Source organism: Rattus norvegicus, chromosome 12, assembly GCF_036323735.1.
Source record: "Rattus norvegicus strain BN/NHsdMcwi chromosome 12, GRCr8, whole genome shotgun sequence".
NCBI classification, from domain to species: domain Eukaryota; kingdom Metazoa; phylum Chordata; class Mammalia; order Rodentia; family Muridae; genus Rattus; species Rattus norvegicus.
In genome coordinates, this window is record NC_086030.1 from 42822411 (window position 1) to 42837986 (window position 15576).

General features: G+C 48.3%; 1 long non-coding RNA gene across 1 annotated transcript; it reads right to left on the reverse strand.

Annotated features, from left to right (window-relative positions):
- Positions 1-7491: 7491 nt before the first annotated feature.
- On the reverse strand, positions 7492-12730 carry LOC120095859 (uncharacterized). The gene is made up of 4 exons (XR_005491734.2): positions 11919-12730; positions 11313-11409; positions 10973-11146; positions 7492-7760 (listed from the first exon to the last, which is right to left on the reverse strand). It is a non-coding gene; the product is annotated as an uncharacterized LOC120095859 (long non-coding RNA).
- Positions 12731-15576: the final 2846 nt, after the last annotated feature.

Sequence of the window (15576 nt, forward strand, 5' to 3'; positions counted from 1 at the left end):
AGAGACACCATGACCACAGCAACTCTTAAAAAGGAAGACATTTAACCGGGCCTGGCTTACAGTTTCAGAGGCTTAATCCATTATCATCATGGTGGGAAGCATGACATCATGCACTCATACACGGTGCTGGAGAAGGAGCTGAGAGTTCTACATCTGAATCTTCAGCCAACAGGAAAAGACTGAGAGCCACTAGGCCTGGGTTGAGCATCTGAGACCTCAAGGCCCACTCCCAGTGACACACTTCCTCTGCACTTGCTCCAAGAAGCCTACACTTCCTAATAGTGCCACTCCCTAAGGGGCAATTTTTATTCAGACTACCACAAGCCCTAATCCACCAGTTACAGGCCATAAGGGATTAGACCGATGGTTTAACTTCTTGGTGCCTCAATTTTCCCATCGTAGACGGGGTTTTGTTAGAGTCAGGCTTCAAATCACACAGTGCACACATTGGCGGATAGTGACGACCACTTCCACGGTTACTGGAATTATTATTAGATGCAGCAGCAAAGCCCTCCCTCTTGCAACACCTCAGGATTCTAAATGTGCCTGTCCCTCAAAGGAGCCATTTACTGAATGAGTTTTCCCTTCCCTGGCATTACCTGATGTTGGTGGTGGGGAATAATGGAGCTGAACAACCGAACCCAGGGCCTTGCACTTGCAAGGTAAGTGCTCTACCACTGAGCTAAATCCCCAACCCCGGAGCTGAACATCTTGATCTGCAAGTTTCAGATGGAGACATTAGTGTGCAGAGAAATCAAGGTGTTTTTTTCCTTAAACGTTCCCAGGACTGAACCATTTAGAAGCACAGCCCGGTAACCAGAATGCTTGAATTGAACGGAGGATAGGATGCCACCCAACCAGCCTTTCCCTCTCCTCACTGTTTCAGGTCTGCCTCCTGAAGAGCAGATACCATGCAGTTCCAGGGATACTGAAGGGTTAAACCCCAGCCAGCTCTGCAGCCCGCTTCAGCAAGCTTCCTGGGCTCTGATTTTCATTTACAAAACAAACAAACAAGAAGCTCTTTAATAATTCCCAGGCCCCTTGCTTTGTGGCAGAAAAGCCAGGCTTCCAATGATCTTTAATTGCTGGGCTATTGATGATGAGAAATTGTTTCCTTTCATGGTGGGTGAAAACTATATATAGCATCCATCCATCCACCCACCCACCCATCCATGCATCCACCCATCCATGCATCCACCCATCCATGCATCCATCCATCCATCCATCCATCCATCCATCCATCCACCCATCCGCCCATGTATTCATTCATCTGTCCCCCATTTTTCTACTTAGTAAGTGCCTTTTGGGCACCTTTTCTATGCCTTCCTCAATAGACACAATCTCCCTGGTTGTATACTAAGGAATAATAAACCATGGTATTTCTAAGCCTTGTATGGTTATAGGAGATCTCTGGAGCCGGAGGAAGTCACTCATCCTCTTCACAAAGGCTCTGCCCTGAAGGCACTAACCAGCTGAGAGCCTCCGCTCAGTCCTGTCTCTTCCTTGGTGTAGTCGAGTCGACTTGTTCCTCAAAGTCAACCTTCTTTCTGAGGATGCTGGCTCAACCTCCCCTCCCCCATGGCTTGAAGGCTCTATTCCTCATGGCTAGAAGTGTAAGTAGGTGGTTATATCCAGTATTAAAAAATACCATCACCTGGTGATTAGATTTGAACCTGTGAATTTTAAGGAGACACAAATATTCAGTCTATACCATCTATGAGAACTTCCACAAATCTTTACTTTTAGATTTTACTTATTTTTTTGTATGTATGGGTGTTTTACCTGTATGTGTGTATATTCCTGATGTGAATGCCCAGTGCCTGCAGGAGTCAGGAGACGGCATTAGAGAGTCTTATTAAATGGTGTCTACACAAAACCCTTGATAATGTCAAAGACTCCTATGCCTGTAATCTACTATTCTGGATTAAATGGCCCCAAACCAAGTTCCCTGTATGAGTTACTTTGGTATTGCTGTGGAAGCAATCCTAGTAGAAGGGACTTCAGGAAAGTAGCTGGTGGTCTCATGAGATTTCAATTCATCCCGGAAGAGTAGCTCAGCTCATGCTGGGGAGATTGTATAAAAAGTTGTTCGCATCACTGTGGACCAGAAAGAAGAGAGGGGGCAGGGCTAGAAGCAAGGTACCACTTCTACTAGCCAGACCACACCTCCTTGAGGCTCCACCCCTCAGCTCTGAGAATAATACCACCAGTGGGAAAACATTCAAACCACGAGCCCACCACGAGTCAAACCTTAAAACAGCTGCCATTTTGTCATGGTCCTGGAGTCTGTGGATGAGGGTTCTAGATTCAGAGAGCAGAGTGGTGTCGTCTTTGTTTCTCGACAGCCAGATTCCACGTTTTAAGATTCTTAAAGAGGGAAGCCTTCACTCTTGTGATGGTGCCTAGGCCCAGCTGGGAGATGTTTGCCCGAGAGCATAGACACAGACTCTCATGGTGACTTGGGCTTCCTTACCATATGGTGGCCTCACAGTAGCCATATTCTAGTCAAGATTCAAGGCTCTGATGTTCTCAGGAGTGAGGCAAAACCTACCTGTTTCTTTGAGAAAAGCCTTGGCCACATGGATGCGACATTGCTCCCACCACACGATTCTGATTAAAGACTCCATCCAGGTCCAAGGGACATAGACCTTTCTATTGTTGGGAGGAGGGGTTAAAAATATGACTGTTCCATACAGAGGAATAAAATCCCATCATTTGAAAAACAAAAAGGTGAACCTCAAGATCATGTTAAGAGAAATAAGCCAGTCGGAGCCAAACGGTGCACATTTTTTCTCACATTGAGTACAGATTTTTAAAATACAGAATAAGGTCCTGGAGACATGGTTTAGTGGTTAAGAACAATTGTTCACGTAGGGGACCGGAATGCAGTTCCCAGCACTCAATCACCTGTAACTTTGTTCTAAGAGATCCATTGCCCTCTTCCGGATTTTGTGGAGACACATGCATAGACACCTAACTTAAAATTATAAATCTTTTTAAAACCACACACACACACACACACACACACACACACACACACACACACACACCCAACAGACACAGAACAGGAGCTATTTGGGAAGCTGCAGAGGACCAGCTAAAGTGAGGGGAAGTAGGGGTTGACTGATCAAAGTATATTCTATCCACCTTTGAGAATGTCATAAATGAAATCTGTTACTTTGTATCTGCCATCTTTAAAGCTTTCTTAAGCATTGGCCACAGTTGGCAACAATGGTGACCCTTTAGCTGTGACCCCTGTGTCCCAGGCTTGACCCTTTACAATGTCCCTGTGGTGGAAGAAGTCACGACCTGTATACCTGAGGGTACCCTCCCACCCTCATGACAGCAATTGACACAACCCAAATCAACTCTTCTGATCTGTCAGATGATAAACCCTTCACCCTAGCTTGGAGTCTATGTTTCTTACTTATCCCATAATCTGGTCAGGGGAACTCCAAAAGAGAAAGAATATATTTTAAAAATGACTTCAAGGCATTTTCTTATTAATGAAAGTTTGTGTGTGTGTGTGTGTGTGTGTGTGTGTTTGTGTGTGTGTGTGTGTATGAGGGCATGTATATATCGGGGTTCATGTACAATCCTGAGCAACCAGGTGTCTTTCTCAATCTTTGTCCACTTTTGTATTATGAGGCAGGGTCTCTCAGTCAACCTGGAGCTCACCAAATCCTGCTAGGCTGGCTGGCCAGCACCTCAGGGATGCTCCTGACTCCATTTCCCCAGAACTGGAGTTACAGGAGCACAGCACCCGCCCCACCATTTCACTTGAGGGCTGAGAATTAAACTCAAGTCCTCATGCTGGATTACCCCCCATAACCCCATCCCCACTCACCCCCAAAATCCCCCACACCCCTCCCAGGTTATCTTTCATTAAAGATAATTTTGTTATTATTCCATTGTATCCTGATGTCCTGAGTCGATACTATTGTAGCAAAGTGGCCCATCACCCCGTTCCATTAGTAAGCAAGGACTGCCTTCTGCCTAGCATGGGCTACACTTTGCTCCCCTGCCAGCCATCCCCACCTCTGGACTACATGGTGGTCTCCCCTCAAGGGATATCAGAGACTATCCTTTGCTAACAGTTCATGTTAAGCAGAAGAGAAAAATGAGGCTATGCACCCAACTTGCTCTCTGTGCCCCATTCTGGAGCTGGCTGGGTCTGTGAGATGCCCCAGGAGTCCCCGAGCCAGGCAGGTCCTGGAAGACAACCAGAGGATCCACACTTGAGGATGGTGGTGTAGGAGAGGGAGCATTGCCCTGCTTTTGACAGGTGGCCCAAGTGAGTGTGGGAGCTGGGGGCTGCTCTCAGAGACTGGCTCGGTTTAAGCAGCCATCCCCTCCCACCCACACCTCAAGGGGCCCAGGGCTGTGCCCTGTGTAAAGGATGGAAATGCGAGCTTTCCAGCTGTGCGTGCTTGTTATACTTCTGGGATTTAAAGTGACCTTAAACATCCCAACTGTCCTTTCTGTGACCCAAGAAGTCCTAATCAAGACTCCCTCCCCTCCCCATTCCTGTTTAACTGCAGCCTGACATCTTTCAGATGCTGCTGCTGCGATGGACCTGGTATGTATGTACATATGTATGTGTGTACATGTATGTATGCATGTGTACATGTATGTGTGTGCACATGCATGTACCTATGCATATGTGTGTTTGTGTGTGTATGCGTGTATGTGAGAAGATAACTTGGTGGCAAATTAATGTCAAAAGCGAGGCTCCTGAGGCTCCTGACATCTCGCTGACTCCACACCGTGGAGAATCAGTCTCCCCAGCACACTCCTTCCTACTTCTACTCCCCCCCCACCCCCCACACATCTGAGTGTTCTTCAGAGCTATCACAAGATACCACACACTAAGTAAATTAAAAACAATAGAAGCCTGTCTCAAGGCTCTAGAGGCTGGGAAGTGCAAGACCAAGAGCCTATGACCCTTCTTGAGTGTCCTCTTGCAGTGTGAAAATATGGAGTTGCCCTTACATTGAAAAAGTTTGAACGAGGAAGATGAAATGGGGAGAGGAAAAGGAGAGCACTTGCCTCCTCGTTCATTAATAGTTAACCCGTGCTCACAATCAAAGATCTAATGCATCCAGGAGGGCCGAGTCATCAGACCTAGCTGTCTCTTAATGGTCTTTGTGTCTGTGCATGTTTGTGTGCATGCATGTGTGCACATATGTGCACATGTGTGCATGTGTGTGTGTTCATAGATGTGTATGGGTTTGTTTGTATGTGCAAACATGTGCACATGTGTTCATGGGTGTGTCCATCAGTGTGCAACTGTGTGTACATGCATGTGTGTGCCTATGTATGTACCTATGCACATGTGTGTTTGTATGTGTATGCGTGTATGTTGGAAGATAACCTTGGGCATTATCCCTCAGGCACAGTTCACCTTTCTTTTAAAACAACGTGTCTCACTGGCTCTGAATCGACCTAGGTCAGCTGGGCAGGGAGCCCTCGAGGGACCCTCCTATCTCTGCGTCCCCAGCACTGGGGTTACAGTATATGCCACTATACTCAGCTTAATAAAACCAAACCAAACCAAAACTACTACAAAAAACCATGGTTTCTAAGAATTGAACTCGGTACCTATGATTGCAAGCTGCCCAGCATGCCTTTACCCACTGAGCCACCTCCCCAGCCAGAATCCTGTTTCGCTTTCATCACAAGCCAATTCAACTGCAGCCGGAGTTGTTGAACAAGACTCAAACCACAGTTGCCACCCTGTCTTCTGTCTCTTGGATTCTCCCTCTCTCTTCACCTGCCCGTGGCCTCCCCTCAGTCCCCCACCCCAGAATTCTCTCTGTACCCTAATCCCTAAGCCTTAGTTCGAGACTACTTGCTTGTGACCTCCATCCACACACAGGGTAGCATGTACTGAACTTGGGCATAGGAGAGTTGCTTCTAATATGCTGTATGACCAGAAGCTTCAAAACAGAAGGCAGAGCATTTTTTTTAAAAATTACCTGCAGGTGATTTAATTCTGCCCTTCAATGTCCATATCGCATTAAAGGCATCCAACGTTTTGAGACAATAATAATGTCCTTAAATATAAACATTCAGACAAAACTAGGATCCAAACTGCTGGGAACTGCTCTGTCTCCTTTTCCAAGAAGTCTGGGCTCTCTCTTAGGGAGCCTCTGTGGGTGAATGGTGCGGGCGTGCTCTGCTCTGAGGGTGACCACTCTACATTATCTCCCCGGGCTCTGCGCACGTGAGGCAGGCCTTGCCACTGTCCAAGATCTGCCACAGCCTGAGCCTCGTGGTGGTGTTTCTTAACCTCCCACCAGGATACATGGGAACAGGTATATCCTTTAGACGGAACGGCAGGCCCTGGGACACAAAAGACCTCTCAAATATATCGCCTCTTGATTCCTCTGAGCCACAGTCTCTGTTGCAGTCCCAACCCTGACGTGTCCCTGGCGTGTTCCTGTTCTTGTTCCCCAGTGAGTGGCAGAGGTAGGGGAGGCTGCAAGGCTTTCTGCTTCTTCATCTACCAGCCTGTGAGCAGCCACCACCATAGACTGAGACACCACTGCCACGATGGATTGAAATCCCTTGAAGCTGTGACCCCCAATAAATCTTTCGCCACTTACTGTTTCTGAAGGGCATTTTGGTTCATCATGACATACACGTCACCAAGAATCTTTACCTCAGGTGACTGGGGCCACTATTCAGATGGGTAGGAGGCTACATTCTCTGGCTCTCTTAACACCAAGTACAGGGTGTGTGTGTGTGTGTGTGTGTGTGTGTGTGTGTGTGTGTGTGTGTGTGTGTTTTCTCCTTTGATGCCTCGTGTGAGGAGATCAAGTGTTTTCTCTGGTCTGTAGAGGGAACCACCTCCTACCTTTTCTGGTGTGATCACTTCGTAGACTTGATTGGATGCCAACAAGAAGTGTAGAGGCAGGCATCTCCCTGTGGCAAGGACTCCCGAGGATATGCCCAGGGAAGAGTCTGAATGTTGATCTCCCAGGTGTTGCTCTTGGAGCTCAGTGCTCAGCTGTACTCCATAGTGGGCTCTATGTCCCACCAAGTGAGGACGGAGGAGAAACATCATTATCAGAGGAGACATTTGGGTTTGGACATCTGACACGAAGCACGAAAGGTATTAGGCACTCTTAGTAGCATGGGCTAAGTGTACAGAGTCTCCTCTTAAAGTACAGCGACCAGCATGCAGAGATTAAACCTCTCGTCTGGAACAGACATTTTCCAGGAAGTAAGATGGTAAAGGTTTTTATCCTGGTCACCCAAAATCCCAAGGCCCAAGCCACCTTGGAAGTAGGCCATCCTTCAGAATTAGGAGAGAGTCTTTTGTCTGAGACGAATCTTGGAACTTAGCCCTTGCAAACCTCCAGTCTTGGGAGGACAGGCCTCGCAAACGCAGGTTCCAGCTAGGAGCCCGCTGGTGCCAAGCCTCCCCGTTATGTGGGCCACACCATATGGAGCCTAGAATCCATCTCAGCCTTTGGCAGGCAGCCTGGCCTGGAATTAACCCCACAAGACTACGTTTTTTTTTTTTTATCAGAAAAACTGCAGCTGGTTTTCAAAGCCGTCGTCGGAATTTTTAATTTTATTTTATTTTGAGACTACCTTTGCGCACGCCCCGAACCCCCACTTGCCTTTCATCCGGCTCTCTAATTTCCTTGGTGTTCTGGACGTTTGCATAGGTGTGCGGCACGTGTTTGGAGAGATATTGGGAGAGTGAGGAGGGGTTAGCACACCTCATTTGGCCAAGCAAGAAACAGGGCCTGAAGAAAGAAAGAAGAAGAAGAAGAAAAAGCCCCAGTAAGTGCAGTTAAAAACCTCAAGTCAAGTTAAGTACATAAACAGCTGTGGCCTCGCCTCACAGAGTCTCAAGGTTGCAATCTGGGAAGAGGCAGGAGGACAGAAGCGTTCTGAACATTCTGAAAAACAAACAAACCTCCTTGTCCCTGAGGTGCAAGCGTTCAGGAGTGGGAACCGAGTGGACACCCTTGACCACGGAGCCTCCAGTTGCTTAGGCTGCCTTGCCTTGGCTCTTGGGTGAGTTCCGGAGGCCTCTGAGAACTCCATCGCTCATTTTCCAAGCGATTCACCAGATACCCCCTCATGCTAGAGCCAAATTTCTTAAAAGTCAGCCACATTTGAATTCTCCAAAGCGAAGCCACATTGTAGGTTGGGGCCAAGGGGGCTTGGAGCAGAGCCACCTTGGGATTTTTTAGAAAACAGTGAATCCATTTTTGAGGTTTAAAGAATCCTAGAATTCAGAGTCTAGGCTCAGCCTGGGAAGGAAACTGGTTTTCATCCGACTGAACCAGCCAGGCCCCTGCCCCACCTCCCACCACTTTGGCACAAGCTACTGAGCCCTGTATGGAGAGGTCTAAGCCCATTCTTGTATGAGAGTTTTACAGCAGAGCAGTGAAGGGTCGGGCTCCTGCTTACAGCAGGGAAACCTTTGGTGCCATAACTGGCAGCCAGAGACATGACTCAGTCGGTAAAGTACTTGCCTGCCAAGCAGGAGATCATGAGCTTGATCCCTAGATGAGATGTTTAACAGCAGGGTGTGGTGGTGCATGAACGCCTTTAATCCCAGTACTTGGGAAGCAGAGGCAGGTAGATCTCTTATCAGTTTGAGGCTAGCCTGGTCTACATAGCAAATTTCAGGACAACCAGGGCCAAAACAAAAACCCAGCATGGTGGTGTGTGTATTTATAAGCCCCAAGCTGAGACGGCAAGGTCCAGTGAGTTCCAGGTCAGTGAGAGACCTTGCTTCAAAACAAACAAGTGGACCACTCCCGGGGAGCAACACCAAAATTGACCCCTGGTCTCCATGGGCATATGACCATGCACCTGTGAGCAGTGAGATCTCACACCGTCTGCAATGTAAATCATGTCTCTTTTCACTTTCTCACTCTGAGTTCCCAGGACGGTAGCTTTTCTGTGACTAGTTGGGATAGGAGGACACACACACACACACACACACACACACACACACACACACACGGGGGGGGGGCGGGGGAGGAAGGGAGGCAGGGGGATGCAGGGAGGGAGAGAGACAAAGACAAGAGGGAGAGAGGGGGGAGGGAGGCAGGGGGAGGGGGAGAGATGGAGTTGGGGGGAGAGAGGGAGAGGGGGAGGGGAAGAGGGAGAATGGGGAAGGAAAGAGAGAGGGGGGAGGGAGAGGGAGGGGACGAGGAGAGGAAAGGTGGGAGGAAGGGGATGGGGAGGGGGACAGGGAGAGGAGAGAGGAGAGGGAGGGGAAGGGGAAGGAAGAGGGGGAAAGAGGAGGAGAGAGGGGGAGGGGAAGAGGAAGGGGAAGAGGGGGAGGGAGGGGAAGGTGAAGAGGAAGGGGGAGTGGGAGAACATTTAAGAGCTGTGGAAGCTGGGGCTCTGTTACTATCTCTTGCTCTCATGGTACCCCACAGATGCTGACCAGCTTATTTTTCACAGCAGTGCAAAGGAAGCTGGCTAACCCACTTCTTAGGCGATACTGAGAAATGGGGAGGGAGATGTTGGAAGATGGGGAAATGAAAGCAATTAGCAATTAATCAGAGACATCACAATGTCTAGATGAAGATACGTTGTGTTGGACCGTGTAGAGACATGTCAATACCCCAGAGACTGACATAACCCCAGAACACAGCCAAAGTGAGCCAGGTCCAGCCAACACTTCTGACCGTCAACATAGCTGAACCCTGATCCCTTCACCTGTCAGCTCAGCTTCTGTGATCCAATCCCAAGAAATGGAGGAAGGGAGTTGGGGGTTAGTTATGGTAGAGGATTGCCTAGCATGCACGAAGCTCTGGGTTCCATCCCATAACCACACAAACCATTGCTTTCTCAGGAGTCAGGGGATGGATGTTCAAGGTCTCTCTGGCTACATAGAGTGTACTGCCTCCACCTGGACAGACAGACAGACAGACACACATACACACACACACACAAGGATACATACAGAATACACACAAACACATAGGACACAGACGGAGACACAGATACACAGACACACACACACATACACACACACAGAGCTACACAGACACACAGAGACACAGATACACAGACACACACACACAGAGCCACACACAGAGAGCCACACAACAGATACACACACACACACACACACAGAGCCACATGCACAGAGTCACACAGACACAGAGACACATACACACACACACACACACAGAGCCACACATACAGACACATGCACAGAGTCACACAGACACAGAGACACATACACACACACACAGAGCCACACATACAGACACACAGGCACATACACACAAACACAGACATACACAGAGAGCAACACACACAGACAGCCACAAAGACACACACACAGAGACACAGACATGTACACAAACACAAGCATGCACACACATAGGCAAGCAGACATGACACGCATGCACACACACATCCACACCCCACAAAGACAAAACAACAAAGAAAGCAAGTAAGGACAAAGTGGAGGAATGAGAGAGGCAGATGGGGGGGGGGTTGTAGGGATTTAATAGTGATGACGTCAGTGACCATGCCAGTCAGCCAGACAGGAATCCAGTTACTTCCTGGTCAGTTTATTACAAACCATTCAGTTTTGTCGGTTGTATAATTTCTAATTTCTTTCTAAGGTAAGCAATCTATTTCATGTCTGTCCTCCTACCTCCACTGAGTTATGAGTGCGTTATACAAAGTCCTAGCCCTTGTACCTTGAAATGTGACCTCATTTGGAACTGGGGCCATTCTGTGGGGCGGAGCCTACAGAGAATCTCAGGGATCTCAGAGAAATGGCCCACTGACCACTGAGACAGGGTGGGAGAGGTAGTTGTAAGTTAAGGGGTGCAGACTGTTACCCACCCCTTGGATAGTAGGAGGAAGGTCCTTGATAGTTTTAGCCTTGTAGTTCTCAGGGCAGCATGGCCCAGCTGACATCATGAGCATGGAATCCTGGTCTTTAAAGTCCCCATTAATTTAAACTACTTACTCAGCTTTTGATTTTTTTTTTTTTTCATTGTTGCTGGTGCTCTCTCCGACAGGGTCTCTGGATAGCCCAGCCTGGCCTTGAATTCACAGTCCTTCCTGTCTCGGCCTCCTGAGTGTGGACTCCAGCGTGTCCCAGTCCACCGAGAGCTTTTTGCTTTTCTGGAACTGGGTTCCCCTGAAACAAAGTCTGATTGTTACAGCTGTCCCGGGGCTAATATACTATTCCCCATGAATACGGACAAAAGCCGGGGATGAAACGCTCAAAATGGCAACATTGTAAATGTCAGAGCTCAAAGCAAGCTTCCACATTCATCTTGTTCACATATTTTTTTTCCCCCTACCTGGATTCCGCCATGACTCTAATCCCTCTCGAAAGCAGGCAGAATGTATATTCCGTATGTTGTCAAATAAATTTGGAAAATCCTCCGTGACCTCGTCCTAGAACATAAAAAGCGATGTCAGGACAGGAAAGGAATTGACAAAGCCTGCAGCCAGAAAACTTCTTTTCTCCTGAATAAAGACAGCACGATCCCAAGCTCTCAGGGGGTGGGATGCTTGGCCAAAAAAGCCAGGCTCTTCTTCCCAAAGGGCTTGGGGGATGATGTTTTGGGATGTCCGACCTCAGTTTACAGCCAACAAGCCAGACGAAGAACTAGAGAAAGCAAGACCTCATTTAAGGTTACCCAGTGTCTGTCTACCTCATGGCAGAGTAGGATGATCCTTGTGCAAATAGCCCAGTCGCTTTTGCTGGACCCGGAGTGAGGTATGGGGCAGGACATTCATATAAACGACCAATCTGCCCCCCCCCCCCTCAAAACTGAGTGTGGTAGCTCAGATCTCCAGTGGGTGGAATTAGGAGGTCTGCCCTCTGGAGACCCATCATGCCTAGGTAGTTACAGAGGGAAGGATCTTGTGATGGAGTTTGTGTCCGTGTCAGAGGGAGAGACCTTTCTCCACAAAGGGAGACACATCAATATGTCTCTTCTGTTCTTCTCTCCTTATTGCTGCAGCTGGATACATGACAAGTGGGTGGAAAGGGTTCATTCCATCTCAGAGTCTGAGGAGACGGAGTCAGGCATGACAAAGGAAGGCACCTCGCCAGGACCATGAGGCAGCTGCTCATTATTTGCCCACAGCCAGGAAGCAGAGAGCAGACCGGAAGTGGAAAGGAGCCGCCACCGGTGACGCACTTCCTCCAGCTAGACTCCACCTCCTAAAGATTCCCACAGGTTTCTAGAACAGTGCCACCGCCTAGTGGGCAAGCGCACAGGCATGTGAGGGGATGTTTCCCATCCATACCACCTCAGTGACTTTCTGCCAGGCAAGAAGAGGCCTTCACTAGAACCCATCCGTGCTGCCTCTCTGACCAGAATTGAAAGGCATATATCTGTTGTTTGAGCCAACTACTCAGGGCACTTTCTCATGGAGCCTGGGCTGACAAAGACGGTCATCTCCACAATCCCTTCCGGAGTGAAGATGGTGTTGCTATCGATCTGCCTTGTGTGTGGCTGAGAGCTGTAATCCAAGCTTGGATGGAAGCCTCTATCCAAGGGGCTAAACGATTATTCTGGTCCATGATGTATTACCCTTCGGCCGTCCATTTTTCATCTTGGCCCCGTCAGCGGATTCTCTGCTGACGAGTTAATGTGTGCGAGAGTGCTTTGTAAACATTCGGACCTGGTCTGTGCGAGGGACTTGTCTTTGTGCTGCGTGGAAGGGCAGCCTCATGGCTGGACTGTAAAAGAAAGTGTACCCAGCACTGATTGGCGACCAGGCACAAGTGTACTGTATCTGTACAAGCACACAGTAGGTATATATGTAAGCACACAGTGGGCACGCTGTGCGTTTTCAGTTTTAAAGAAAAGAATTTGTTTTGTTTTGAGACAAGCATAGCTTAGGCTGGCTTTGAACCCATCATCCTCCAGTCTAACTTTCCGAGAGGAAAGGTTATATACACATGTACATACACACATATTCACAAAGATGGCCTGTTGGGGGCGTGGCCTCGAACACTTGGGCTTTAGAAAGTCAGTTAAAGTGCTCTTCAACTCCCTATACCGGTCCACACACAGCAAACCCGTGTGGCTTAGAAATGTTCCTCATGGAGGCCTGAATTGCTTATCAACCACTGACCAAAAGAGTGGTCTGTGTTGAAGAGATCCAATCCATCTTTTAGGGAATATCAAGAACTTGAAGAAATAGTTGCACTGCAGGGCACTTTAACCTGCCTTGGGCTCTGTCCTTGGCAAGCTATCGGGGAGTTTGTTATGGAAGGGAGACCTTAGAGTCCATTATTTTAAAAGCATCAGAAAATAGTCTCTGGGAAAAAAAAAATGGTGCCATCGGCCACAGCATCCTAATGGGCCCTCTCTGTTCTCTGTCTCCTGCCGGGCTGAGGGTGTCAGGGTTCCAGCTCTCTGCTTGCAACGTCATCATGTCGTAACAGAGTAATGGAGAGTTAATGCAGCTGGGAGACTGACTATCTAACAAAGGTGCCTTAAAAGAGAGGCGGGGTATAATTTATTAAGAGGACTGTAAGGGAGCTTGCAACATTTATGAGCAAAGAAAATGTGGTCATTCACAATGCACAAGCCCAAGTGCTGGCTCTGTGCTGGGAAGCCGCCTGCTTGGGAGACCCAGTCCCTCCTTTCATCCTTGCATGCCCCAGACACCCAGGGAAGAGCCAAGTACTTGGTAGAGTCTTATGAATTACAGGTCCCTTGTAAACTCTGCCGTCTGATGGAGATGCATCTCTCTAAGGGCGGGGAACATGGGCCTAGGGTTTGCTAGAGCTTGGGAGATGTGCCTCCTGTGGGTTACAATATCAGTCAGAGCTTTGGGGTGTAATGAGGTGCAGAACCTCAAAGACGAAAGAAAAGGTTTGTGCCTTGGGGACTCCCCTCAATGTAGGTCTTGAGGCAGGGTTAACCACCAAAGCTAGTCAACGGGCAATCAGGGACTAGAGAGAGGATGCCAGTCCAAGTCCCATTACACATATTGGGTAGCTTAAGTCACAACCGCTTGCAACCTCAGCTCTATGGAATCTGATGCCCCCCTTCTGGCCTCTGCAGGCAGTGCACTCACATGCACACACTGATGCATAGACGCACAGCTACATGTAAGTTTAAAGCCAAAGCAAAGTAAGATAAAACAGTAGAAGCAATGGTTCTTGCCCCCTACCCCCACCCCCGTGGAACTCTACAGGGCAATATGGGACATCTTTTCAAGTGAGCTCAGCCAAGGGGCAAGAGAACTTGAAAAGCTGTCTGTCTATCTGTCAGTTGGTCTATCTGTCTGGTGCCTGCAAGTCTTCAGCTGAGGGTTACTGCTGAAGTTTCAGCCTCCTAGCACACTTGGCCTTTTCTGCATGCTAAGCGTACTTTTGGGGTGAGGAGCAGAAGAAAGGGTTCTCAGACAGAGTCAACCCTGTTTAAATGTCATCGCCAAAGAAGTAACTGTCTATCCATCACAATGTCACCCAAAGGAATGGAGTTACTTCTTAAGTGGCCTGACTAGTTGAGATGTTTATTTCTGCTGTCCTCAGGGGTAGGTGGTTCCAGGGGCTTTCTGTGTATAATCAGGATATGGCCCTGTCACACAGTTGTCCAGCTCCACTCTCAGGCAGGACTGTCCCCCTAATGGTGTTTGAACCTGCTGTAACTCCAAGCTCATAAACCAATCCAGTGATTTCAAGGCAAAAGGATTTCCAAATGATATTATTGGGATTTACTTGATTCCCCAACCTTAGCGTGTTCATTTAAAGATACCGAGATTTTTCTATTACTTTAAATTTTTTTTTTAATTTAAGTTCTTCTGAGATAGAGTTCCACTGAGGTCCAGGGTGCATTCAAACTCCGAGTAGCTGAAGATGACCTTGAACTCTTCCCATCCCCGCCTCCTGAGCTCTGGGATGGCAGGTCTGCACCACCACACTGGTTTTTGCAGTGCTCTGGGTGGAACCGGTGGTTTCCTGCTTGCTAGGCAAGCTCTCTACCACGTGATCCATATCTCCAGTCCCTCCAACAGTTAATTCAACCAGCATGGACACGCCCCCGCTTTCCCCAAGTGTAGGATTCTGCAACAAACTGCAGCTGGAGTCGCTTGGGTGTGGGTGAACCTCGTCTTGGTTTCCTGTCTGGATATATGTTGCACCCACAGGTCATCTGGACATGACTTCTCTCCCTCCTCCCCTTCCTCCCCATCCCCCTCCTCCTCCATTTCCTTCTCTTCTGTATTCTTCTCCCTCTTCTCTTTCTCCTCCTCCTCCCTTTTCCTTCCTCTCCTCCTTCTCATCATTCTCTTCCTTCTTCCCCGTCCCTCCTTTTTCCTCAATGATGACAAGGATAAATTTTTTAATTTGATTTCTTTATTAAAAATTTTTATATAGTATACCCTGATTGTGCTTTTTCTCTTCCCCAACTTTTCCCATATCCTTTTTTTTTTTTTTTTGTCTTCTTTTGAAAATGTCAGGTCTTGCCTTGGACTCAGCGTCCTCCTGCCTCAGCCTCTGGAGTGCTGGAATTACAGGTTTGGGCTGCCACACTCAGCTTCACTCTGCCTCCCCATACAATCTGCCCTGGAAGCCCCACCCTCCTTCTTGGATTG